Source organism: Alligator mississippiensis, chromosome 5 (assembly GCF_030867095.1).
Source record: "Alligator mississippiensis isolate rAllMis1 chromosome 5, rAllMis1, whole genome shotgun sequence".
Taxonomy (NCBI): Eukaryota; Metazoa; Chordata; order Crocodylia; family Alligatoridae; genus Alligator; species Alligator mississippiensis.
Window position 1 is genome coordinate 66,899,796 of NC_081828.1, and position 26,963 is coordinate 66,926,758.

Genomic DNA, 26,963 nt, shown 5'->3' on the forward strand with positions numbered 1-26,963 from the left:
TTTTCCAGAAACAAGAGAGCCAAAACAAAACCCCTGCGTTGTTGAGGCAGAATTTAATTAGCGTAATTAGTATGAATGGTAGCCATTTTTTTTTTATTTATTGCCTTTTACTTGTAATACATTTTTCCATGGGTACTAAGAGTCAAAGTGGTAGGGCCAGCAAAGTAGTCTTGGCTGAATACATGGGATTGTTTGTATGGCCCTTTGTGTTTACTTGCCATGAACGTTTTTCTTCATTAAAAAAAAAACAATCAAAAAAGTCATACACAATAATTTGCAGAAGCCAAAGTAGAAAAGTCTCACTGTTCAGTGTATGCTCTTCATCTCCCACTGTGCCTGATCCAGATGTGATAATGCAACATCTGGAGGATGCAGCCCTTCAGCTCTGTTCATAGGTCTGGAGGTCCTGAATTTAAGCCTAATGGATCTAAGTGGTACTCAAATGTGAGTGAAAATGCATAGATGCTGTTCTAATTAGGGAACAGACACGGTGACTGGGATATAGCTTCAGTCACCGATCACAAGTAAGCAGCAACAGCTCTGATTTTGATTATTTACCATCAAGCTGTGCCGTGAAGTATTTGAAGAGATATTTTTAATAAGGCATCTTTGCATGTTCCCCTTAGCACTCATGCTAGGAGTCATTTGACACTGTCATTCAGCTGTTTCATTTGGGTCCAATGATAATGTCTCAGACTGTCTTTGCTATTGGCTCTGGCTCCGAGGCCTTTTCTTTTCTGGTGCTCCCCAGGGCAGCTCTTCTGTACTGCTTGCTTGCTGCAAGGCTGTTATGTGGCCCTTTATGACAGAGTGTCTATTGCTGCTATGAATCTTTTTTTTTTTCCAAGTGGCTGCAGGCTTGAGGGAGAATGGAAAGAGAAAAACCTCTTGTCCTATTTCCCTCTTCTACTGAGCTCCAATTTGCAGGAGCACTGGGAGTATGAAAAGGAAGTTGGCTGTTTTCTTTTGTCACTGCAGTACTGGAGTGTGGATCTACATACTGAATCTTACCCTGAGAAGTTATAATATTTCTCATGTGTGACTCTTCTTTCCCACCCAAGTATCACGTGAGATCTCTGTCCCTCTCAGCTGTTGAAATCACATGCCACTTATATTTGTGCAAGACAGCAAACACCAGACACAATTAAAAAAAAATCAGATGCATGTATTGGAGACGACTGTATTGTGTTTGAAAAGAAAATAGGAAGTGATGGTCAGCTGGACAGATGACATACAAATTTGAGGTTTCAACAGTCTGCTGCATAAGCAGAGCCATGTTATGAATGGTATGGCTGGTAGAAAAAAACAGAAGTAGGAAAAGAAAGGAAAAATGAACAGAGTTAGCTTTCATAGGCAAGTGGAATTCAGTCTTAAAGCTTAAAAGGAAGCAAGAGGTAATGTCAAATCAGGGGAGTATCTTGTGCAAGCCAGTCTTTGAACTTGTAAGAAATGCTGCAAGTATGCATTGCCCTGGACTCAGCCAAAACAAGTTAGTGATTAAGCCTTTTTTCTGGCTTTACATTTTGGTTCTAAGTAAGTCCTTGTGAAGATGGTATCATAGTATGATCTATACTGCCAGTTTCCAAGCTTGTCTGATGGTAATGGCTTTCAACATGAGTCTCCCGTGTATTCCATTTTACTGAAAAATCATTGAAATAAAGTATGTTAAACAAGAAACTCTTCCATCATTGGATCCAAAGAGAAACTCTTCTGTGCTGCAGTTCTAATGTCTTTTTTTAGCTTGGTGCAGATGACAGTCCTTGTCACATAAATAGATGCAAGAAAGAGGCTAACGTTAATGTTTAGAGGCAATTGTTTTGGATCAAGAGGAAATCCAGTTTTAAAAAAGAGATTCCTTTCTACATATACAGTAGGTACTTTTGTCCTTTTTAATGAAATTCTATTTTTGCTGAGGTGTGTTTGGGCTGAGCGTCACTGATATATTGTCTGTCTGCTGCAGGTATGCTTTCCTAAATATATACATTTATTTTATTAGATTGTTAAAAGAGGCTTTCGGTAGTTGTTCCTGTCTATCTCTACTGAGAAGGAAAAGAACTGAATATAATTCTAGTGCTTTCCCACCCCCTCAAAAATCCAGCTGTGGAGTCAGTAATGAAGAGGTATGTGAGGGATGAAAGACTTTGCAGAGGACTCCCTGCTTATCTGCAAGTTAGCCAGAAGCAGCAGCAGCCTAAATTAAATGTTTCCAGGGTGGACAGATATTGTGAGGCTGATGTGTTCAGTCTGTAGCCAGAAGGTCAGGGTCAGGGTATAAGTTACACCTGAGATGGTTTGAATTATTTTGTTGTCAAAAGCAATTGGCTTGGCCTATTACTTCAACTGAATTTTAACCAACGTGAAAACTACAACCTTTCAGTTTCTCTGCCCTTTAAATTCACTGCGCAGTAAAAGCAGAGCTATAGCATCTTTTATTGTGGTCCAAGAATTCACAGAGTGTTCTTCATGTAAGAGGGTAGCAGGCAACATTTCTGCTGAGGTAGGCTTGGGCTGAAGGTCACTGATGCATTGTCTGGCTGCTGCTGGTATGTTTTCTGAAATACACACTTTTTTATTATAACAGTTCCGTTATGGAAAAAAACCCTTATTTAAAATTTTTGCTACCATGACTACCAAGTGGCACATTTTGTTCAGGCGACAGCTTCAAAGCACCAGCCCTGATTCAATGATGAAGTAAAATCAGCAGCATGTCAAAGAGGACGAGCTGCAGTAGACTTTTGTGTGTGTGAGCAAGTTCCTTTTGTTTTTTTGTTCAAAAAGGTCTAAGCAAGGAAAGGTACTGTGCACACCTGCATGCCTCGTTACACCACAATGAGGCCACCATGATTATTTTTCTAACTAAAAGAGAGCAACTTCAAATGAAGTAAAATCTATCATATTGAGAGAGAATGCTGCAGAGTTCTGCAACTTCTATCAGCATTTAATGTCAGAGGGACTTTGTCTGTAACACTAAAAAATATGCATTGCCAGCCACAACACACTTTAAAAAAGCATTAATTTATTTTTTCTCTCATAATAAAAATAGCAGCATAAATTATTTTGAACTCTGCATTAACCTTCTGAACATGGATGTATATTTGAGAGCCTTGCAATAAAAACCTAAGGGTGAAAGCCAGTGACTTCAATGGCAAAGCTTCTATTGACTTCAGTGACTTCATCTGTGTTTTGAATTTTACCCTTAGGGTTTAAAAGGATGCAAATGAACAATTAAGATTGCATAAATAAATGTTAAAATCTATTTAGAACGTATGCAACTATTAAATTAATATGCTTATGTAAAAATCTTAACATATGTTGCATATTTTGAATTTGCCCTTATACTGGTGCATTAAGGACATACCTTATGCATAGTTTTTAATTTGCACAGGTTTTCTGGTGTGATTTCTTTCACGGTATGACTGCATAGTAGTGACTAGACTAGTTATGCAAGATTACCAGCTTCTAAATGGGGTATGTCTATGCAAGCTGCTACCACAGTAGTGACTGCAATAGTGACACCTTAAATTCCACACACTACATTTATATTGAAACTTAGCAGCTTGAGGTTCAACTGCATGATTTGAAGGTGGAAATGCATTTTGTGTGTTCAAATCTGAATATTTTTATGCACACCAAAACTGGATCTCAAATAGTATGCTTTCAGTTTTAGCTGGCTTGAAGCACGTCTCATGCTGTATCTAGTGGATAGACTGCTGATCTCATCCTGGTCTTTTAAAATATGTTTTCTTCTGTATCATAAAAGTAAATTTTAAATTAAAGGCATTTAAAAAAACCTTAATATCATGCAGTCAATCATATAATCATGTCAGTTTTGGGCCCTGTGTCATATGTTTTGTGATATGATATATTCTGGGCCTTGAAGAAAATGGGGAATTTTTTAAAGGCAAATAAAGTACCAGCTCCAAGGCACGTCAATAGGAACTGAGTGCCTAATCTGTATTTTACAAATTTCCCCCACCATAATCGAGATATGCAAACTAGATGGACAGTAAAGAAAACTCTCATTTCTATCAGTAGTTACATGATAAATCAGCTCTATGAAATACTGGTCTTTACGGAGAATTATAGTAGTTTAAAAAAAAAAAGTCATGGTTAATTTTCCTTCATGTAAATTCTGAATAAACTTAAGAGCTGATAAGTTATTTTTATTTATTTCCTTTCCTTAATGTTTCATTTTAAGTAAAACTTCTTTTTTGAGGATAGTTCTCCTTCTCTGTATCATTTCCCACCTCTTCTCCCAATAACGGGCCTCTTCTCTTTCTCTGACTCCTACCACATCCTGTTTGACTCTCAAACAATCATTTTTATTTCTTACTAGTGATACTATGTTCTGACAAAGGTTGCAACTTATTGCTGTACTCTTAAATCTCACACAAACTCAAACATTTTACTCACAGCAGGAGAAGAAAAATCTCTTAAGTGTCATTTGAACAAGCTAGGCTAACCAGTAATTCATACTCATGCAGCAAGTGTATATGCATTGAAGAGTGAACTAGATGTTTTTACCTGTAAACTTGGGGTATGTGAAGATGTTGCATTAGGTTGACCTAACTAGGGTTAGGTCCATCTAAATGACCATCTGTGCAGATGTTCTGGGGTGGAGGGGGTGGGGGTTGTAAATCAAGCCAAAAATAGCCAGCCCAATCTAAGTTTGTTCACCCTGGGGTTGGAGAAGTTCAGCTGCTCACTACAACCCTGGACCTGTGCTCTTCCTAACACCTCCCCACCCCTCCACAATCCTGAATCTTTTTATCCCCCTGACCTCTATACCCCTGGACGGACCCACCAACCCCCCACTGTGAACCTTCATCCCCTGCCAATCCTGCTAACACCCCCTGGACTCATTGACAACCCCTCCCCAAGGATCTGTTAACCCCTGCTAATCCTGCCTGTCCTTCTACCCATCCAAAATTAGTTCCACCAAGTTCTTGGTGCAGTTTCTGGCACCACAAACATCTGCACGAATTGCTCCTGGCCTCCGATCATGCATCTTAAAATAAGTCAAGACACTCTAGACTGGGTGTGGTGAATATCTCTGTGTACCCGTGGGTTAATTGCAATAATTTCTTAAGTAATCTCTGAACTGATCATACAATTGTTCATAAACCTATAGGATACTTTTTGTTGATTATGAAATAATCCCTCATCTGGTAAGACCAGATCTATTTCTCACTGGAGTTAATAAAAAGGCTTCTATTGCCATCGGTAATGTTGGATCTGGTCCTCATTCTGGAGATTCACAAACATTTTCCTGGTGTGCGAATTGGCTTTTCCTTTGGAGGACCATCTCCCCTTCATTAGTCACGATGGCTATTTTGCCTCCAGTTCATCTATCATCATTCTCTTCTATCATCTTTGTGACAACTGCAATTACGGATGTGGAAAGTAATATTCAGATACTAACTTAGTTTTGTTTGTTTGTTTTGTTTTTAATTCAGTTTGGCCATGAAATAAAGCGAATAGCCAACAGCTCTCCAGGGTGGACAGAAGATGCTTTCTGGGCAGTGAGCTACAGAGCAGAAACTTCCTCTTACTCTGAAATAGCACCCAATGTGTAGGTTACTATGTGAGCAGTGGTAGAATAGAGGGAATGCAACCTTTCCTATCACTATTAGATCATGGTGGAGGGGGGAGGTTGACTTCCCCCCCCTACCCATCCCACACTCACTCTCTTTCTCAGGCATGCACACATGTGCTCCCCTACTACCTGATCCATAATGGTCAAGGACAGATAGTACACTTATTGCATGGCAAGTGCAGTGAAAGCCCTCTGCAGCTGTAACCAAACAGATGGTCACAGCATATAGTGCTGTAAATATGACAGATCCTGCTTTAATATAACCCTGAATAGATGTAGTACCAGATGGCCAGAGGAGGCTGAGGGGGGACCTGGTGGCTGCCTACAAACTCATCAGGGGAGATCAACAGCAAATAGGAAGAACCCTGTTCTCTCCAGCACCACCTGGGGTGACGAGGAACAATGGTAATAAGCTGATGGAGAATAGGTTTAGGTTAGAGATCAGAAGGCAATATTTTACAGTTAGGGTGGCCAGAATCTGGAACCAAGTTCCTAGGGAAGTGGTCCTCACCCCTACCTTGGGCAAATTCAAAAAAAGGTTAGATGATCACCTGTCTGGGGTCTTGTGAACCCAGCATTCATTCCTGCCTGTGGCAGGGGGTCAGGCTAGATGATCTGTTCAGGTCCCTCCTGACCCTAGCTACTATGAAACTTCAGCACTGTAGGTAAGAGTGCTATACTGAACATCGGTACCAGATCACATTGCAGCTTACATTGAGTTGCATTCTGCCAGCATCCCGTGGAGCATTGCAGCACCCTGCTTACCCCACTCACAGGGTGGCAGTCTAGCCTAAGCCAGAGCTCATGTCCTCTGCCCAGGTGCTGAGCTCACACTGACCCAAGGCAGCAAAGCCCCCCTGTTTCTAATCCCCCCCTGCCCCTTGTTCTCTCTGGCCAACTGTGAACTGCAGTCCTGGGTTGTGGGGGGAGGGTCTGTGTATCTTGCCAGTCAGATCCCAGCTTGGTGCCTTGCCCTCCCCCTCTCCCCTCCCACCCCCCCAAATCCCAGCAGGATTTGGTGCGGGCAGCTCACCTTTGGCTCGGGATGGCAGGGGTCAGAAGATCAGGCCTGGACCTGCACAGAGGCGACCCTGTGGCCTCCGTGGCTCAGGCACTGACAGCCGGTACCTGGCCCATGAGCACCTGGTGTGCCGCAAGGCTTTTCTTGGCCCACAGTTCCAGGGTCTCACTTCTTCTTTCATTTGGCATTAAATATCAACTTCTGAATCTATGAGTCGCTATCTGGTATTATTGCTCAGTGTGCAGATTCCATCTATGCCATCTGGGCATTTGTAAAGATTGCAGCTGAAGTGCTTTAGGAATAGATTTCAGACCAGATTAGTCTGACTGATCTTTTCATTGCCATTCACCTCAGCCCTTAACTAAATTTAGCACAACACATGGGGCCACATTACCTGGCCTGCTGGGCTCTCCACAGGTCCAGAAATCTGGCAGCAGGGTAGTGGTTAGAGTCTATCTTCTTATGCCACATGGTCTAATGCCCAAGAGTACAGGGAATACATCTGTGTGTGTAAGTTGTGCAGCCTGTTATGAGTCTCTCTGCATTGTAATGTACAGTGATGATCTTTTTAGTGTGAGAACTTCTGGACTGTACAGGAGTACAATAGTCTACTAGGGCATATACCATAGCAAGTGAGGTGGTTCTGAGCACTTACAAGTTGGCACCCCATGTCATATTTGTTAAATGTCTTAAGGCAGCTACCCATGCAGAAACTTTACTGCTGACCTTCTGCATGTGATGTTTATAGGTGAGGAAACGGTCTAATGTGGCTCAACAATTGTCCAGGTGGAAGAGTGATGATACTGATTTACTGATGCTCCCCATTGACCCATGCTTTTCAACCTGTCCCCCAACCCCAACCCTCACACCACTGGCCTGGAATGAAAATGAGGTGCCAGGGTTGGTACTGTTGTTGGGGGCTTATCAGTCTGTTACAGTGAATGGGAGCATAAATCTGGTTAATTGATGCCTGGCTGCCCTATCCCTTAGGGACGTGTTGCTTTCCTCAGAGATGCCAGTGCATTGACATGGAACCATTTAACCTGAACTGGCCCCCAAACAGACACTGAAAGGCACTGAAAGCTTTATTTCAATTCCTGTAGCTGAGGTGTAACCAACAGTCGCAAGTGTGGGTTTTTGGTGGCATGCCTCCAGGTGCCATTGCCACAGCACAGTTTGGCAGAGCACCTACATATGAGTACTGCTACAGGTATGGCACAGAAGGAATGGTAAAAATTCCCCCTAGCAAATAATCCCACCACTCCCTCCTTTTCTCTCCTCCCAGAGAACTGGAAAGTCTCCTCCCTCCAGGCCCAGACACTTGGGTTCCCAGGTATCCTGTCTCCCTCAGCACGGAGCTAAAACACAGCCCTCTGGGTTTTGCCAGCTGGAAGATGGGACCCAGGCATCCGTTGGTGTGGTCAGTGCCAAGCAACTGCACAGGCAGGGGAAAGGGTCTGGATAGGGGTCTCACCATATTTCCCTCAGTGTCTCCCTTGTCTGCAGACTCTGCGTTTATGTGCAGGAGGCACTGTCATAGAGTGCAAGATGCTGAATTCAGGATGGTTGCCCAGACACATGCAGAATGCGTAAGATGTGTATAGATGGTGCTGGTGAAATAAGGAACAAATGTGATTCTTGATGTGGAGGGTGGGAATAGACAGGCTGGTGACTGCTTACAGCTGTGCTGCCACAGCACTTAAATGAGATGCCTAGGCCCAGGAATGTACTGCAAAGGTCCAAGAATGAGATCACCAGACAGTCACCTGCTGTGTGAGGGAGGCCACCTGTGGCACTACAGGGCTGATAGTCACAGCATCAGGATAAGGAGTTTATATACAGTGTCAAAGAGCTGCTGGGGGGTGGGGTGGACCAGAACAGGATATATGGTGCATGGGAGCTGCTGACCCATGGTCAGTGTTCCATGGTTTTTCTTTAATAAGTACACTAAAGTTTGGCAGCTTCATCATTTCATTAAAATGAGGAAAGTCTCTTCCTTGGGCTGCATTCCCCTGCATCTTGGTGTGTGTCTTTAGTGGGGGTTGGGAGAGGGAGCAGGAAAGGGAAATAGTGCCTGGCCAGCCTGGGTTGTGGGCAGCTCTGCCCAGGATGCAGAGCCTCAGGAGCCCATGGCTGGGCACCTGTGCCTCACTGCCAGGATCAGGGTACTCCAAGCCCTCCAGCCCTACTCATCCTGGGAGGGCTCCCAGTCCATGCAGGGGAGGAGGTAGTTGGCTGGGGCTTTGTGGATCTGAACCACTTGCTGCTGTGTGAAGCTGGGGTCACACACATTGGGTGTTCACCCACTCCCCCATCCCATGTGCTCCTGGTGTCAGGCCTAGTCAATAGCTGAAGTACTCCTTCTGGTGGTCCAGCTTCCCCCATAAGGCCTCATGAGTCTAGACAGGAGGGGGTAGACAAGGGGTAGACTGGGCCCCTGACAAGGAGTGTGAGGGGCAATGAATTGCAAATTAAATTGGGGAACCTGGGAGCATAATGTCCTCTCTCTATTATCCCAGGGAATGGTACCAGACACCTGGGTTCTGTGTGTGTATGTAGGGCACTTGGGTTCACATGCACACATGTGGCAGTCTCAGGGTAATCTGGGTGGCCATGCACAGGCTGGTTGGCTAGTGGCTTGTGGCAATGAGGACACATGTCATGGCAAGCCGAAACCACATCAGGTCCAGGTGGGTGGCCATGATGTCCTGCAGCCTCCAGAGAGACTCACACAAGGCAGCCAGCAGGACCTGCTGCAGGTCCTGCATCTCCCTGCTTGTTTGCATGCAGAGAGCAGGAAACAAAGGCATGTGCAGGTCACAAAGGCAGAAGGTTGGGATTGTGGTGGCCCATGGCCAGCAGCCAGTTGGGGGGGGTATCAGCCATCTGATTCCATTTGGGAGTCTTCAGCAGCCTGTGGGGCTTGTTGGGAGGTACGTGAGAGTCCCTGCTGCCTGCTCAGCTTGGTCTGTGCAGACAGGCTCTGAGCCCCACCCCTCTGAAGGGCTAATGTCTGTAACGTTAGGTGGTTAGAGTAAATCTTGAAAGTTAGAGAGCTTCCGTCTTGGGCTTCATGAATGCCTGTACTTGGCCTAAGTAACTAGCTTTGCTTCTTTCCATGGCATAGAAAAGTAGAAAACCCCCTTTCTAATGTGAGTTTCATTTTGAATAGAAATGTTGTTGACATGCATTTAGTGGTAAATCTTTTGTTCCTTTTTCATGGGAAAATCCATAGTATCTTAGAAAATTGCACTTCACATTAAAGATACCTCTGCTGAGAGTAACAGAAGCTTGATAGAGAAAATAATTGAACATTTTCTCTACATCCCAACTGAACTTTGGGACTTGTAGTCTTGTGTATACTTCTGTGTTCATCTGAATGGGGGACAAAAGCAAATTAGCTTTACAGAGTCTTCTTCATTAGTTTTACATCCTGTGATAAAGACTTCGCTTCTTTGGTCCATACATTTCAGTCATATTTTGTGAATTTTGAGCAGCAACAGTTGTAAAATCAACTGCAAATGGATAACAGTAATGAGAAGGGTAATTGTTCATATTTTTTATTTTTGCAAGAGAAGATGAGACTAACGATTTTGAGGGAGAATAGTAAGCTCTGTGCACCAGCAGTGAAGGAGGAAGAACTGATACAGTCCTTGTGAAACAAAAGTTTTTGCAAGATAAGTCACAATCTTTGGCATAGGCAGAGATTGCATTCCCATTCTTTGTTTTAATAAACTAAATATTGCCATGGCTGAGTCAGCCCTTATGAAAGCTGTATTTTTTTTCTCCTTTTGTTACTTCCAAAGAGCTTGTTTACACTGATGTGTACACTGATGATTTCATAGACATTAGGGCTGGAAGGGAACTTGTAAAATCATTGGGTCCAGCCTCCCACCCAAGGGGCAGGAAATCAGCTAGAGTCAAAGGATCCCAGCAAGATAGACATCCAAATGTTTCTTTAAAGTGTCCAGAATAGGTGCTTGCAGCACTTCTGGGGAGAGTCTGTTCCAGGCCTTGGGGGCTCACACGGTAAAGAAGTTTTTCTTTATGTCCAGCCTAAACTGGTCTTGGAGGAGTTTGTGATGGAAGATCCTAGCACAAGAAGGCTGGAGCATGCCTTGCTTACCCTAGTCTGCATGGATGTTCCACCTTGGAAAGATATCAGTAAGGCTACTCTAAGCTTGCTCTTGAGCCCTCAGTTTCCAGAAGACCTGAGAGTTGCAGTGGCTAACAAGCCAGAGCAGTGCTATACCTAGAATCCTGGCAGCCCCAGGCAAACATTTAGTATCGGACTTCCCCTTCACCAGAGGTAGTAATTTTTTTTGTTGCAGAAGTCTTTATCACATCTGTGGTATTGATGTCTTTGAATAGTTCATTCCCAATTGATAACATTGCCAGTCCTGTATATGTGCAAAATTAAAACTTGATTTTTGCAATTTTAATTTTTTCCCCCCATTTTTGGACCCCATTTCTGTCCGGGCCCTGGGCGGCCACCCAGTTTGCCCATGCCTGTGCCTGGGTCTGGACCAGAGCAACCCTTTGGGTCTGAAGTATGCCTGCAGACTTGCGTAGGTAGGGTGTACTGAGGGCATCCAGTACTGTGATGTACTATTACTGTAGTGTAGACAAGCCCTACATTGATAGGAGGGAAACAAAGTTCTAAGTGTAGCTATTGTTTGTCCCTTTTTTAAATTTTCCCTTCAGAACCTAATTTTGGATTTTTTTTAAAGTATCCCCAAAGCAAGAAATGATGTGCGGATAAGAGAGAAGGTGGAGAAGAGGAAAAGACAGAGATTTCCTGAGTTTAAAATTTTTGTCCATCTGTTCTTTACTAATTTTAGCCCATTCAACTTTACATCAAGTCCATGGTATTTTTGTTCTTTCATGGTATACACATGAGTACAAGAGACATTAAGCCAGACAATTTTGATTTTGATGGCTCTATTCTGTGCATCAGGATTTACGTATAGGAATTATGCACAGAATTGAGCATACATTGCACACAGTTCTGCAGTAAATTTTAGAAAACTGTTTTTGTTTCACAAAAAGTAAATTTCACTGTTGAAAATTGCAAAGAACTAGTGAATGTATGTATTTTTTTTTCATGCTTCCTTTTTTTACATAGCTGGCAAAAAGCCAAAATTCAGCTTCATAAGTTTCACTTTTCTTGCAAAATACTTCAGTTAGCTCCAATTACCAGAAGTCATTGCAGAGCATAGCTAAATTTTGCACCGCTCCAGCCAACTGAATATGCAGTGACCTACTAGAATCACAATTTTAAACGGTTGGGTCATTTCTTGTGATCAGTTCAGAATGTGAAAATTGCTGTAAGTTAGGAAGTCTGAGCCTAACACAAATTCCATTTTCCTTGGTAGTACATTGAAAAATGTTACTAATGGAAAGAGACACACATTTGCCTGTGGGAATGTCTTGGTGGTCTCATGGATGATGGCCCAAGGTTCTCACAAAATTATATCTGGCAAGTAGCAATTTAGGAACTGACATCATGGCACAATCCAGAGCTGGTCTTGCTAAAGTATTACATAAGTCATTGCACTTTTCAAGATGAAAAAGTTATGGAAGTACCCATCTTGGGTATAGTGGCAGCAATTAGATAGACAAAGGTTTAGGAGTATCTGAGATTACCACAGTTGTCTTATATATTTAAACAGGAACAAATGCAATCCAAATGATGACTTGCTGAGTGATATGTAAATGCCATCTTCTATGCACAGCTTCCACCTTCCTTATAAAGAGAAGACTTCACTTTTCACATGAAACTGTGAGAGAGGCAAGCTTTCATGCCCAGTGCAAGCACCAGCCTGCCCCCTGTCTATGGGTCAGCCATCCATGTCTCTATCCTGCCATGCCTTAATGTAATAATTAGGTGGGAGGCTGCCCATTATACAACCCGATATGGGGGTGGGGGGCTATCCACGGCTCCATTCCACCCCTCCACTGTGGCCCAAGTCTTGCAGATGGCATCTCAGGCAACCAACTCAACCATCTCCTTCACCCATTAGCTATGGCCCCTTTCCCTGGGGCCTTTGGCTTCCCCTTAAGTCCTGGCCCCTTCTCAGGCCAGTTGGGACCCTGAGCTTCTCTGCTGTACATGGGCATCCCTCACGGTGGACCCCTGGCCCTTTTGACCCCTATCTAGGTCCTGGCCCCAGCATTGACTAGTCAGGTCCCTCAGGTTAGGTCTAAGCCCCTTGCCTGCACTCAAGGATCAGGGTCTCCCATTCCCGGCTCAGGTGCTTCACAAAGTGTGCTTGGCCCCACAGAGTTACTCACTCCAGCAGGTTCAGGCAATTCAAGAAGCTTACCTGGCCTTCCCTGGATTAGAAGGAACATATAACCCACCCAAAGGTGGGGGCTGGGGTTAAGGCACCCCTACCCACCTTTCACCGGGGTGGTAACTGGCCTGGCATTTCCTAGGGATTCCCGTGCCACTGGGAGCCGCACCAGACCACCCACTTATGGAAGAGTGCAGTTTTAGGTCATACCCAGGACCAGAGCCTCCTGCTCCTACCTGCAAGATGTTCCCATGCAGCAGCTCAGCCAGGCAATGTCTCTTGCCTGGCTCCCAACAGCAAACTGCTCTTGTTTATATAGGTGGCCAGAGTTCTAAAATGGCCACCATAACCAAACACATGCTGAGTATTTGATTTAGTCCTTAATGAGGCAGGTACCACTGGTGCCCTGCCACAGAAACAAACATGTTCTTGTTTTTCTGGATCCCATAGATATAGATATCCACTTGGGGTAGAACAGCTGATCAAGGAACAGAGTGTATGGGTAACAGGTAGGGCCAATAAGATGTGTATGGTATCTCCATGGCCACAAAGGAGATTTTTTTTCTGACAAGTAACATAGCCAAAGGGCCTGACTCTTATGTGGTGGGGACTCCCTGGTATGGAGATTTTGGACAGTGGCAAACATGGGACTTCTAAGCAGCCTCCAAATAAATTCCATAGTGAGATTTGGGTCTGAAACTGGAGAGGCATTGAGCTGTTGCATGCAGGTTTTGTGATTCAAACTTTGGCTTTCTTTAGCTAGGGTCAAATTTTTGAAACAGAAAGAGGAAACTGCTGCACCAGGACCAAAACTTGTGAGTGTTCCTGCTCTCTACACATAGGGGTGCATTCTGGCTTTGGATAAACTATGATGTGTTTGTTGGAAAATGTTGAATTTTTAAGGGTGACACCTCTGGTGGTTGGTGCAGGCAGTTTTAAGGCCATAACAAAGTGAGGAAAGTGTCCTTTTAATGCAAAACTGAATTTAATTTACATCAAAATTGTCTGAAAAGTTTAACATATGTCAAAATCTGTGGCATCTTAAAGGAAATGAAAGCACCGAAAAATCCCTGCTTCTTTTGCTTAGCTGTTCTGGAACACCTCCCAATTTATCTTTGAAATACATAATTAAAAGGATTTTATTTTTTCACTGGAATTAGGTTACTATGTAACTAGAAGTCATTCCCTGCACTGTAACCCCTGTCTGAGAATATTGTGAATATTTACATTGCTCTTTCTTGACCTTATAGGTAGCAGCAGCAGCTTCTTTTTCATAGGGCATGGCATATGGAAACCTCTCTAAAGGAAATTCATTGCTTTGAAAAATCTCAAAAGATATATATTAAAAAAGAAGCTTTATGCTTATGATAAGGTAACACTTCTTAAAAAGCTACACAATGCTAGCTCTTGAAAATCCTCTTGAAATTAAATTAAACCCATTGAATTTTTTCTTTTGTAAAGGCCTTAAATGTAACATCTCTTTATTGTATCTGTTTGCCCCATTGGATTTTTCCTCCTAAGCCTCACTGAGATTGCTCCCCTCTGCCTAATTTTAAGAGATGATAGGTGAATAGAAATATTTCTGCTAGACTTCAAAACTTTGCAGGAAACTGGATTCATGTAGTTGTTGTCCATTTTACTTGCCTGTTTGTTGGGCGTGGAGACATTGTACCTTTATCAAAGAATCATTTCAAATTATGTCCACGGTTTTGTTGTTTTATTCATTCTTCTCATTAAAACAAGGAAAATTTGGGTTTAGCGAGTTCATGTTTTGTATCTAAACACCAATACTTACTTCTAAGATGACATATACCCAAGCATGGTCTTTGCTGCATCCAGCCACTCCCTGAGTGCTCCCTGCAGTTTAGAGCTGCACCTTCAGTATCATTTCCTAACAATTACTGCCACAGCTCACGTGCATGCCCAACAATGATGTTTGGTTTCCCATTCTCACAGTCCTATTTCTGTGAACCTAAATAGACAGAAGTGGAATAGATTCTATGCCAAATGGGGAAGGCCAGGTTCCTTTGTGTGTAGTGTCCTTTGTGTGCCTTGATATTTTCAGTTACTGAAAAACGAGAAAACATAAAAGAATTGACAATACTTTGTTTTACTATAGGACAAGTTACTGCTGTTATAACAAGTGGTGTTCAGGCTATGTTTGATCAAGGCGGCTTTTACAATAAGTCAGTATGTTTTTCTTTTAATCTATATGAACTTTGCATGGCCTGATGTATAAGGGTGTATGTGCACGCACACATGTGCATGCACACACACATGTACATACTTGCACACATATACACATAGACACAGAACATATAGCCCCACAAAGATGCAGGACATCCATTGCTATACAGAATTTATAGTTAGTGTAGCTAAAGTTACAGCTTTAGAGAAGCATCCTGTTTGACTCTCAATTCTGTTACATTGCAGTTCAATTACAGCATGTGAAACAAAGTTCATTACAGCACTGATGTTATTGAAGAACTAACAGGAGTCTGCACTGGTGCTCTCGGGAACAGCAGCACAGAAGGCTGTGTTCGTAGGTATGTGAACTAAAAGGTGGGAGGGGATGTAGTGATAAGAGATTTAGAAACCTAATACTTTACTGTAACTCTGATTTCCGCTAGACACATTTTAGTTGCATTGAAGTGTACAGAGAAAAAAATTACTGTCTTTTTCCCCTCCCTAGGTGGTTTCTGTGAGGCTCGTTACCAGCAAGCTGAAGACCCATGTGAAACCTACCTTTGGCAGTAGGTTAAGTATATAGTATGCCATTCTTAAGGTTACAAATCCTAATGACATTACATAGGTTTCTTCATGAGGGTGTGAATTTGCCTTCCTTTCAGAAAAGTGACTCAAAACAATCAGCAACTCACAAGATAAATGAACCTATTCATGTTCAAAGACAATATATTATTTTTTTTTCTAGTTGCTTTTACAGCCTGTCTACTAAACACATGTTTTGAGTGCATTATACTCCATACCTCATCAGGCTCTGCACACTAACGGTTCATGGTTACTAACAATTTGTTGTGAGGGTTCCGCCTTAATACATTTCTCCTAGGGTAGCAAAGGGAAGTATCAACTGATTGGAACTTCCCACTTTGCAGAGCATAACCACAGGTGCTTGCCACTAGCTGGTGTGATGGAGATGGAACAAAAGGCCATGCTATTAACTCCTCATCCTTCCTCATGTCTTCCAAATTGGCTAGCAGTGATAGTAGAACAGTAGGGAACAGATATTGCAGCCAGGTGAAGATAGTAATTTATTAGAGAGATGTATGATAACATTAAATTTTTTTTTTTCAAAATTTCATTTTCCAGGAAATTAAAACTATTATAACTATTTCTCTCTGTTTCAGGAAAAATTAAATCAAAATCGCAGAATTTCTCACAAAATGGAAAATCTGTCTTTCACTCACCTAGACGTTCACTCCAAAAGTATCAAGAGTCTATTAAAATAAACTATAAGCACACAAGTCTTTCAATGTAGATGTAACTCCACAAACTTTCCTATGCTCTGATATCAAACTGTGACTTCAGTACCTGGAGAGTTTCTGTGATAGAGGCTGTGATTTAATAACTTCATGCTGAAGCCATGGGACTTGAAACCATTAGCTGGATTGTAGCTGATGTCTTGGTGGGGGGGGAATACATGACTTGAGATCTCCAAGTGGATGTCTCTGCAGTCTGAAGGACAGACTGTGGCCAGCACTTTGCATGGGTGTGCAAGGCATGGAAATGAGAAGGGCACAAGGAGCTTTACAGACAGGGAGCTTACAGGCAAGGGCCAGCCATAAATGCAGCCACTACTTGTGCCAGGCCTGGCCTCACTTCACTAAGCCATGGAGGAATATACTGCAGATATAATAGCAGAGTCAGTTTGTAAGGACAAGAATCCTAATAATTTGGATCAGAAATTTTCCGTCAAAATGTCTTTTCCAACGAGAATGCAAATGTTGATGACTTTTTAAGCAAATGACATTTTTTTCTAAAGGTACTTCAATATTTTTTTTAACATTTTGTGGGGGAAAGGATGAGCTATTTTTAATTTCAAAATGAAATTTTAAGATCAAGACTATATTATATATGTGTATTTTAAGTTTTAAAAGTGAAATGAGGCTGGGATTTTCTTCGCTGTGTGGTGATGTGGGTGTGACAGTTTTATTATCATCTTGTTCTCAGCTCTCGAAGCAGTTTGATTATTGTGTTGATTTGTGGTCTTTTGGGCCACCCTGGGATCGTTCTCACAGAAGTTACAAATTAGGTCCTTTACCCCAAGGTGGTGATCCAAACAGAGTTAAGCTTCTACAGCTCCTATACAATAAAAAGGAAGAATTAAGTGCCTTCAAAGGATAACCCAGAGTACCTAGGCATTGAACCTGGAGATGCCTACAGTTCCTTAATAGAGTATATCTGATCTCCCAGCCATCCCTGAAGTTTAAGCACTTGATTTGGGGCTGCACACCTGGTGCCTCCTATCATCTCAGGATCCAGAATGCCTTGAAGGGAGATGCTGAACTCATACCAGTTACAAAAAATTCAGTACAAAATGCAGTACCCATCACCACTTTCACTCTCAGATGGGGTTGTTGGTAGTAAGGGAAGTGTGGTGGGGGTGGGGGTATTCTGTGTACCAGTATATGTTGCCAGAGTTACTACAGTTTTTTAAACAGGTAAATGAATAATGTAGAAAGAGTCCTGAAAATACTTATGTTTGTTCCCCCATATTTCATAACTTGGTGAGTTAGCACTCTCCTGGGAAATGGAAGATATAGCTTCAAGCCTCCTTAGGCTAAGGCCTTGAACTTATATTATATTTGTGCTAGGAGAAAAGCCTTACTCCTGACACAAAAAGAGAGCATACAGCCTTAAAGAGATTTCTGGCAGAATGCAACGTTGCTCTTTTGCAACAAAGTTGGTTTGGATACCTATCGGGAAGATCTCACTCCTCTCAATCTAACTTGGAAAGCTGTGCACTTCTTTTGGGTGTACACCCAATATCCCATGGTCTTCTGTTCTCCCTGCCTCCCTCCAAGTGTGTGCAGTGAACTAACATCAGACCCCAGGGCCCAGCTGGTACCAATCTAATTATAAGATATCAGGGAATCAGGCCCTGACTATAACAAGCTTAAATCAGTGTCCTAGGCTATTTGGACAATAGAGGCAACCAGCCCTCTGAGGCCACAGGAAACAGGCTGTAGCCAGCAGGCCTCAGACAAAAATACTATCCAGCTAGTGACCTCTCTACTGTTCCTTGACTTGCTTACCAGAACTTCTAGCTTCAACTCCTATTGCAACCAGGCTTCAACTTGAACTCCTGAAATGCCCTGACTTTGACTTGGGTAGCTGGCTTACCGGGAACTCTGATCTCAACTCCTGGCTTACCATGACTCCAGCTTGCTATGAACACAGTTTCTTGACTTTGCCTGACTCTCAGATGACTTGCCCTGACTGCCTACAACCTGTTCTTTAATAGGGGGAGGGAGGGCTCCTTGACACCTTGACTAGGGAACTCTCTCAAAATGTGTTCTCACCGCTGGAGAATGCCTCTGCCTCCTTCTGCACTGCTGTGGTTTGGCCCAGAGCAGTATGGGGGAAGGCAAGCTGTTGTACCTCATACAGTGGGCTGTTCTCCCATGGCAAGAACTGGGAGGGTTCCCACTGTGGAAGAATGACCCCCCCTACCTGGGTCCCACCAATCAGCTGACTGTCCCCACCCACCATCTTGCCATTCTCCTACAACGAGAATACTCCCATGGCTCTGGACACCCCCAAGAGCAGGAGTGGCTGAAGGAGAGGTTCTCTAATTCCCCCTGGCTGGAGAGCTCATCCATCTAGCTCAGATAAATTATTACTGCTCCAAAATAAGCACCTGCTTGTGGTCTAAGAAGACCCTAGGACTTAGGTCTCCCACTTCCTGGGTGAATGTTGTAATCACTAAGTTATTGTGCAGGTGGTGGGTGGTACCACTATTACCATGACTGGCTGCTTGTGGGAATGAAAGTGACTGTGCTTGCAATACTTTGTACTGAATTCAATTCACTGAATATGAATTAGACATGGACTGTGGGTGCCTTATGAATTGGGGCTTAAATTGATTTTTAACACATCTTAGTGATGAACTGGATAGTAATGGGCTTAAGGTAAGAGTTAGCATCCTAGTTGTTTCAAAGAAAATCTAGGTACATAAGGACTTTTTGGTCAAATTGATGTTCCCAAGTGGTTTTGTTAGCTACTGGAGTAGCACCTAAATTCTGTGTAAGTTCTGTTTGGTGTCTACAAGAACAATTTGGATTTGGTCCTCATTCAGATACTAGGATTACAATTTGATTTGGAACAGGATCTAGTTTTGACAGTATAGAGGATGTAGTTTCATAGATTTCATAGACAGTGGGCTTGGATCTCTGGACAAATAAATTTTGGGTACTATAACTGTGTTAATACTTTGGAAACAAGTGCTGTAATTCCAAGACCAAAATAGCATTGAGGTGGTATTAAGGATGTACATATGTCATGATAACTTTAAAGAAAAATATTTAAAATAGGAAACCATAGTTAAAATATAATCTGCAAGCCATGATAAAATTGAGAGTTACCTTTTACGATATCTGAAAATATTGGAATGTAAAGTTAAGGTACCCCAAACAGCTTTACATACGAACAACATCAATTTCCATCCATATTGGAGGAAGTGTGCATTTGTCACTGTGTGTGCACTCCACAGAGATGTTTGCTCAGGACCACTGGAATCTTCTATGGTCTGAGAATACCCTAAGGTGGACCCTAGCCTTACAGTCCATTACCCTTCCTGGTTTGCTGTGACTCTGATTTAAGAAGCAAGCATTCAGCTTCATTCCTGAAGAGGTCACCTTGGGTTGACCCAGTGCAACCTAAAGTTCCAGGCAGCACAGCAGACAGTATCTTCGGTAAAGGCATTTATCGCAGCAAAGGACAGCTCACCAGAGGTTCTCTGTCCCTTCCAAAGGGGTTAAGCAGTTCTTCCATCCCCAATCTAGCCTACACAGTCCTAAGCACCCCCAGAAATATTCAGTGGTTCCTTTCTAGTCTTTTCCAGCTCCCCACAGCTCTTCTGACTTCTTTCAGCCCCCTAGACTCTTCTGTCCCCAGACCTGCTATGCTGTTTTCCTGGCCTGTTCTCCTTTTGTCATCTTGCCTCAACACCTCCTCGGTGTTAACCATCTTACTTCTGTTGTTATGCCAACACAGCCATTCAAGAATGATGTTGCTAATGGTCCATTTAGTTTCTCCTGTAGCCAGTCCTGGTACTTAACTCCCTTCTCCTCTGTGCACAGGCAAAGGATGTAAGCTAAGTTATACTGGGTACATCTACATGAGATGCCATAACGCACAATAACTTATTCTACTGTGCATTAGCGCGTCACAACAAAAAAGCATGATAATGCATTAATGTGCAGTTGAATTAGTTTACTGCTCATTAGGTGTCACAAAAAATCTTTTGCCTTTGCTACTGCACATTAGCACAGGTTAATGTGCCCTTATGTAATACCTGAGAGGTGCTAAACTTAATGTGCAGTAGCAAAGGTGCATTAATGAACATGTAGATGTGCCTACTGTATTATAACAACAATGTGAACAAAATTAACAGAAATATCACACTAAACCATGTAGCCCAGAGGTAGGCAACGCCCAGCATGGGTGCCAGATCACAGCACCTGAAGGCAGTTTGTTTGGTACATGGGCCTTGGGGTGGGCAGCAGGGAAAGGGTTGGGGTGCACTGCTATAACAAGGATTGGGCTCCTTGTGGCTCCCCTGCCATCTGCCCCTGGCATGCCAATATCTTACAAGATCTGGGCATGGGTGTTTTTGCCACTCTGCCCAAAAAATGTTGCTGACCCCTGATGTAGACTCTTAGAGCATCACTTTCAGTTACTGTTCTATATGCAAATACCCAACCTCTGCTAGCTCATTGTAAACTGATTTCAGTCACTGATGGTAGTGTCAGAGTGATGTTCTAGCTCTGACAGTCCAGGAACTGTTCAAGAAGTAAGGGTTTCTTAGGTTGACAATATCTTTTTTTGAGTCAACTGCAAAGTTGGGACGGAGTTAGGCAAGCTTTCAAATGCAAGACATTCTTCATCAGGTCTGTCATGTCTTGCATTCAAAAGCTCGTCTAGCTATCCCAGCTATGCAGTTTGTCCAATAAAAGCTATCATCCTAAGAAATCCTTGTGTCCTGCATTCAGTCACTGATTCATTACTACCTTTGTTTATTGTGAACACTTGTATAGTGAATTCCAAAGTCAGCTTCAGCATCTTATTGACTGCTATAACAAACCACACTAAAAAAATAATTCTTGATTTGGAATGCAAAAAAGTTAATATCTTCAAAATAAATAGCACCCCTAGATTTTTTGATGTAGGTGGCTAACTGTCCTTGATAAATAGATATTTGTTATTAGGGGACCTTGCATGAAAGTTGCAAATAGCATTGGGCATGATTTTCAAATGTGTGAGAATAAAATCAGGCTTTTAGGGTGCCTATATGTGAGCGTGGAGACTGTTTTAATGTGCTGGAATTCCACCGTGTTAAAGCAGACCCAATTAATCAAGTCTGCTGGAGCATGGCAATTGATGTACTCCAGCAGCCTTCTGCATCTCGTGTATCAGTGTCTCTGTGCTTAAAAATGGCAGTGGGATCACTTGAACTAAAGTTCACTTGATAAACTTTAGTTTAAGCACCCCCGCCACCATTTTTAAATGCAGGGATGCTGACACAGGAGCTGAGGTGGTGCTTTAATTAGAGTAGATGTTGGAGCCACTCTAATTAAAGTGCCACCTGCCCCACCCCTGGAGCATGTGTACAAGTGCCCTTAATCTCTATCTCAAGGGCCTAAGTAGGTAGCCTGGTTTCTTAATACTGTGGAATTTTATATAGCTCCCATTGACTTGAGCGGGAGCTGCCTCATACTCAGCAATTTTAAATTCCATATTTATCAAATGCAAGACAAGGGTTTTGTGTGTTTTTTTCTCCAGGCAGCATAGGGAAGAAAGCTCTTTGTCTTTTATTCACATATAAGGAAACCTCAACAAATACATTGTCTGTCCTTGAACTGCTGCCAAAAGCAGCATTTGTTCAGTAATGGAAACCAACTGTGAAGTTGATTAAATGCAGCCAACACTGGGCATATCTGTAAAACACAAGGCCTATATTGGGCAAATATGTATTCTGGCCCTTAAAAAACAAAAAACACAAAAAATCTGGGTTGATATTCCCTCCACAGGGAATTAGCACCAGACTGGCACCAGGAGGGCCAGAACCAGCCCTTACCCCCGCCCCTTGGGGCCAAAAATGCTTCATCTTAGCCAAAAGGCTGACATGTCGATGGGAAGTGTGCATGTGTGTGTGTGTGTGTGTGTGTGTGTGTGTCCCTTAAAAAACCAAAAAAAAAAAACACAAAAAAGGAAGTTGCTCCCTGAGGAGCGAACAAGCCACCAGGCTTTGAAGCATTGCAATATCATGCTGGCATGTGGAAAAGCTGGAACAAGCTCCAACACCCTCCCCTAGTGTGAAAAATGATGATGGGAACCTACAATGAAAATTGCTTCATGCAGCCCATCAAAATAAGATATATGGCAGTGATTCAAATCACTCTCCCAAATAGATTTGGCTGAATCTCCAAATCGGACAAGCCCCATTCCCCCATCTGCTCTCCCAGTCCTGTCAATGGCTGCCCTGCCCAGTCCCAGCTCCCCGCTCTTTAAAAAGAAAAAAAAGCCCCAATTTCACCAGCTCCTGCCAGGCGACGGCGGGGGGGGGGGGGCGGGGGAGATCCCCACTGCCTGGTGCTGTGTGGGGGGGGCTCTGTCATGAGCCCCCATCCCCTACCTGGCCCCAGCCTCGGGCTCTTAAAAAAAAAAAAAAGCCCTGAACTCACTGGCTGCTGCCTGGTGGGGGAATGATTCCTGCTGCCCCCCAAAGCCCCATGCTGCATAGGTAGCTCTGCCACGAGGCCTCAGAAATCCTGAGGCCACTGCAGCATCCGGGGAGTCCAGGCCACTTTTTTTTTTTTAAAGAGCTGAGAGCTGGGGCTGGGTGGGGCAGCTATGGGGGGGCTGGTAGAACAGGTGGGGGTCGAGGGTGCTCAGGGGGCTGGGGGAGCAGGCAGCAGATGGGGCCTGGTGGGATATATTTACAAGGAGTTGATTAGTTTACTGTGGCCTAATAGGGCCACACATATAGTTGCTGAGACTTTACAGTGGAGCTAATTAAACGACTCCACAGGCAACACCTAGTGTAATTGTGCCCAGTGTTTTCAAATTTGCTTCTCACTTCCATGTACTCAGTAGGCCTCTTCAAAGCTGGACCAGAGCTCAGTGGAGCATGGGTGGATGTGGACTGCTCACTGCAGGCTCAGGGCTCTCCACCCAGCTGCCTTTCCCCTGGATGCCCTGCAGCGGTTGCATGTCCACCCAGCAGCAGCAGTGGGCACAGCTTCATGCCACCACCATTTCCCCTTCTGCTGCCAGGCAGGCAGAGGGTGCCTTTCCATTGTGATGTGGCCAGCATGAGGGTCCTGGGGCGGGGGGGTAACAGGGTGGGAAGCCCCAAGGCCACAGCGGGCAGCTTGCTTCCACCCCTGCCCCATGCACAAATTGGGGGGGTGCATATACCCCCCATGCTCTGCCCTGGGAATGTGCACAGTTAAGGGGAGCTGCCCCCCCCCAATGAGTTTCCCCAGCCTCTGTCCCACTCCATGCCCCAGACCCAAGCCGCATGCACCACCCTGGCTGGGCTGTACCCCCAGTCCCAATGCCTGCCACATTCTATCTACATAAGGGCCTCAATCCTCTCCCCCATGTCCTCTTATGCCCCCCACATAGATTTATTTGCACGGAGCTGCTCTCCATGCTGCCTGGCTGTATTCTCGGCCACTTGAATGTGTGCAGGCATGCACATACATGTGTCGCCACCTGCGTCTGATTCCTGGCAGCCCCAAGCAGCCCTTTGAAGGCTGGAATGCTGCCTGCCTACAAGGGGAAACCTGCTATTTCCCCACAGTTTTCTCTGGTCAACAGAAAACCCAGTCCTGGCACAATACTGCCAATCCTGGACAAATGCTGCCCCAGAGTCATGTAGCCTGGAACCAGGACTTGATGTTCCCAGTCTGGGACTGCCCCACCGAATTAGGGATGGCTGGTCACCCTAATGCTCAGGGGAAGTTGGGTCTGACAGTAAGAAAGGGGAAAAAAGACTGCAGGAGGAAGAAGTTGAAGGGCAGAGGCCACAGGGGCTACCTGATTCCCCAGACTTATTTTCCTTGCTCTCTGTGGGAGGGGAACAGATTCAAGGCAAGTCTCCAATAATTAGATTCTATACCTGGACAATATAAAATCTAATTATGGGGAGGGTGGTCATCTTATATTCAGGGCCATTTTCTTTTTGAGTAAATGTGGTTGTTGGGGCCACTTATTTAGGTACCTAAAATTAACAGTTTATTTTTTTCACTTGTTTTGGAAAATGATGGTAATTTTCTACAATATGTGTATGGAAGCTAATGGAAATAAATAATACAGATAATGAGGTAGCCTTATTTAATTAGAGTAGTTATAACTGGAAGTTTTTAAGGGCTATCAGATTAGGAAATTAGTCAATACAAATAAAAAATTTTGCTGGCTGTAGATCAAGTTTTTGCTGAGGAAAAAAACCTGAAAATACTACTGTACTTATGGCTGTGGTAAGAAACTTACTGCAGGAAATATGAGGAAACTGTGTAGCCATTGTATGAAAATTTTACATATTTGCCCTGACTTGCTGTTTTCCAGCAAGATTTTTTTCTTAATTTAATCCTTAGTGGCGGGTACACATCAGGCAAGCGGCCTTAGCAGAGAAAATGTAATTGTACAGCATACTGCAGGGGTGTGTGAGCACATGTTGTTGGCTGTTAGGACTGTTGAAATGTTCTAGAGGTCCTGCTGAGTGCTGGAATAATAACTTCAAAGTGCTTTTTTTCCCCTCTCTCTAAATGTTCTTGGGCTGTTCCCATAGCAAATAAGGAATACAAAATGCTGGATACAGAAGGCAAGAAAATTTATCTATAAACAGAAAAAAGATTTTTTTGTTGCTTTTAGAAAAATAAAAGATACAGTGATCATTCTAAATGATGTAATCTGAAACTGCTGTTCATCTATATCCTTTATCTCTTGTTACTTTCTCTTTTTGAAGTACAATTTTAATGTGTTCACATGGATGATACTGAACATCCAACAGAAAGAGATTGCACAGAGCTAACCACATCAGCTAATAATGCTAAAGGAAGTAGTAGCCTGGAAAAATAACAGTTAATTTTGTTTTTATGCTGGGTGGGTACACTTAAAACATCCTTTAAGAGAAGACATTTTTAAATATTTTGTAGAAAATTCAAAGCTGCCCAAATATAGTTTGACAGGTCTTAATTATACAGCAGTCTTAAATTTCTAGTACGGTCCTGTTGTATTTGGACCTGGGTGGCCTGTCTTTTAATCCCACCCTGGTGGGTATAAAAATTACTTGTGTAGAGGGCTAGTGCAAATCTTATACAATACTTATTTTCATTTTGGTAAGGATTGCAGATTAATTTTACACAAGAAGAAATAATGAAAAACGTTGTTTAAGAAGAGCTTAAACTAATGAGAGAGACTTTGTTTTCTGATGAGGTGCTAAATGCTGATAACAGAGCTGATCAATGCTCTGTTATCAAGGAGCTAGGGAGAACCCCTCCCTAATCAGAGGTCCCGCTGAGGCCTGGCCACACCCCGCTCAGCTCAGCACTATGGAAGGGAAGGGAGGGTTGCTTTAGTGCCCCCCAGCTTCTAGCCTGAGCCACTGCTAGCATGTGCCTGCATTTTTTTCAGTCCAGAGGGGATCTGTGCAGTTACAAACTGCTTCAGCCTAGCCAGGTTAGACTAACCTGCAAAGATTGAATCAATTCAGGTTAGGGTTTTTGAATATGTGTACCTAGCCTTAGTGGTCTGTAAAAGTGGTCAGGAGCATTTTATGAGCAGCAGTCCAAAATTCAGTTCAGGCTTAAAGGCAAGCTGGTGCTTCTTACCTGGCTGTTGCCACTGCCACTTCTCCCCAGTGTTTCTTTCTGCCACCTCACCATAGTACAAGTAAAGACCCTGCCACTGGAACACTGCCAAAGTCCCCTCCTGTTTCATGATCCAGACAGAGTGGTCATATTTGCTGATCCCTGCTCTATAACATCGGAGAGATCCCATTATAATTTGAAGTGTAATCTTAGCAGTAATTTTGGCAGGGAGAGGAAGGAAGAAGACACGGAAGAAAATTTTCAGGAAAGCTCACTCCTGAAAATTAAACTAACCTTTGGGCTACTGAAGCAGTCACAAGGAGAAATATATGAGAATATCATGACCCACATTCATACCATGTAACTTTTTACAGATGGAGTACATCTTTAGAAACTTAGGAACTTTTATACTGAATCAAGCCTTTAGACTTCCAGTTCAGTGACTAATAACTGAGAAAGGAGGAAGGCCTGCACAATATGCAATTTTGCAACAGCACACCCATGAGTAAAACAGGTATGTTTTAACATGGGGAACTGTCTTGATTCCTAAACAGAAGGCATATTTTATTTTATGTGAAGTTATGTAAAGTTGTGACCGGTGATGAAAAAATGCTGTGTGAAAAGGCTAATATTTAGGGCTTCAGTCCTTCACAGAGAACCATTCAGGAAAATGCATCTTGACTTAGGTAGGTTCTGCATGGATACAGGGTCTATCTGCCTAGATCTCAAGCAGATCCAAGACCTAAGTTGTTAACAGGTGTTGAGCTACTACTATACTTCACTCTGCAGGTAATAAAAGGCAATTTGTCTGACATCACCATGCAAAATAATTTGCTATACCAGAAATGCATTTTTATTTTTAGACCCCAAATTTGGAGGTGGAGAGTGGGGAAGAGGTTTTATATATCTCATGATCTAAACAAATGACTTGAATAGAATCAGGATTTTGGTCACTATTCAGTCTGAGTGTCATGTTCTGAGTAGACGTGGTGAGT

At 43.2% G+C, this 26,963-nt stretch overlaps 1 long non-coding RNA gene across 2 annotated transcripts in view; it reads left to right on the top strand.

The window, feature by feature from the left end:
• The window catches only part of LOC132250822 (uncharacterized), a 38,989-nt gene that overhangs the window by 1,444 nt on the left and 10,582 nt on the right, over positions 1-26,963 (top strand). The window contains exons 2-4 of one of the 2 annotated variants that reach the window (XR_009462464.1): positions 15,347-15,459; positions 15,606-15,666; positions 16,279-16,834. This is a non-coding gene — a long non-coding RNA (uncharacterized LOC132250822). Of the gene's footprint in view, positions 1-15,346; positions 15,460-15,605; positions 15,667-16,278; positions 16,835-26,963 lie in introns of those variants that run through there. The other variant, XR_009462463.1, reaches the window with a different exon arrangement.